This window comes from Oncorhynchus keta, unplaced genomic scaffold (genome assembly GCF_023373465.1).
Source record: "Oncorhynchus keta strain PuntledgeMale-10-30-2019 unplaced genomic scaffold, Oket_V2 Un_contig_2511_pilon_pilon, whole genome shotgun sequence".
NCBI classification, from domain to species: Eukaryota; Metazoa; Chordata; class Actinopteri; order Salmoniformes; family Salmonidae; genus Oncorhynchus; species Oncorhynchus keta.
In genome coordinates, this window is record NW_026284279.1 from 35,001 (window position 1) to 36,243 (window position 1,243).

A 1,243-nucleotide genomic window follows, 5' to 3' on the forward strand; every position below is an offset into this window, starting at 1 on the left:
GTGGGTCTTGGACTCCCTCGCCTTGGAACAACAGTCCATACCTCAGTCTACTCCCTGCCAGGTCCTCCCTTCAGCTGCTTGGCCCAGCTACTGCCCTGCCCTCCTCCCTTCAGCTGCTTGGCCCAGCTACTGCCCTGCCAGGTCCTCCCTTCAGCTGCTTGGCCCAGCTACTGCCCTGAAGGTCCTCCCTTCAGCTGCTTGGCCCAGCTACTGCCCTGCCAGGTCCTCCCTTCAGCTGCTTGGCCCCTGCCCTGCCAGGTCCTCCCTTCAGCTGCTTGGCCCAGCTACTGCCCTGCCAGGTCCTCCCTTCAGCTGCTTGGCCCAGCTACTGCCCTTTTTTGGTCCTCCCTTCAGCTGCTTGGCCCAGCTACTGCCCTGCCAGGTTCCTCCCTTCAGCTGCTTGGCCCAGCTACTGCCCTGCCAGGTCCTCCCTTCAGTTGGAAACACATTGGTCTTTAAATCTTGGCCCAGCTACTGCCCTGCCAGGTCCTCCCTTCAGCTGCTTGGCCCAGCTACTGCCCTGCCAGGTCCTCCCTTCAGCTCGATTTTGGCCCAGCTACTGCCCTGCCAGGTCCTCCCTTCAGCTGCTTGGCCCAGCTACTGCCCTGCCCGGTCCTCCCTTCAGCTGCTTGGCCCAGCTACTGCCCTGCCAGGTCCTCCCTTCAGCTGCTTATTAGCTACTGCCCTGCCAGGTCCTCCCTTCAGCTGCTTGGCCCAGCTACTGCCCTGCCAGGTCCTCCCTTCAGCTGCTTGGCCCAGCTACTGCCCTGCCAGGTCCTCCCTTCAGCTGCTTGGCCCAGCTACTGCCCTGCCAGGTCCTCCCTTCAGCTGCTTGGCCCAGCTACTGCCCTGCCAGGTCCTCCCTTCAGCTGCTTGGCCCAGCTACTGCCCTGCCAGGTCCTCCCTTCAGCTGCTTGGCCCAGCTACTGCCCTGCCAGGTCCTCCCTTCAGCTGCTTGGCCAGCTAGGTCACCTGGTTCTGAAGCCAGGAACCCATCCCTTCAGCAGATTGGCCCAGGTCACCTGGTTCCCATACCTCCCTCTCTCCTCCCTCCCCCTCCCTAGGTCACCTGGTTCTCCCTCCCCTCTAACCCATCCCTCCCCAGACCTCCCTAGAGACTCCCTCACCTGGTTCTGAAGACAGCGAACCCTCTCTCCCTCCCTAGAGACTACCTCACCTCCCTCCCTACCTCCCATCTCTCCCTCCCTCCCTCCCTAGGTCCCCTGGTCCCTCCCTCCCTCCC

The 1,243-nt window shown here is 63.2% G+C and overlaps 1 long non-coding RNA gene across 6 annotated transcripts; it reads left to right on the forward strand.

Moving 5' to 3' along the window:
• The first annotated feature begins 181 nt into the window (after positions 1 to 181).
• LOC127922282 (uncharacterized) lies at positions 182 to 953 on the forward strand. 6 transcript variants are annotated; one of them, XR_008110757.1, is made up of 3 exons: positions 182 to 222; positions 259 to 299; positions 693 to 953. It is a non-coding gene; the product is annotated as an uncharacterized LOC127922282 (long non-coding RNA). The 6 variants fall into 6 exon arrangements; XR_008110756.1 differs by lacking the exon at positions 259 to 299 and adding an exon at positions 572 to 653 and having other exon boundaries at positions 186 to 222; XR_008110754.1 differs by lacking the exons at positions 182 to 222; positions 259 to 299 and adding exons at positions 344 to 382; positions 572 to 653.
• Positions 954 to 1,243: the final 290 nt, after the last annotated feature.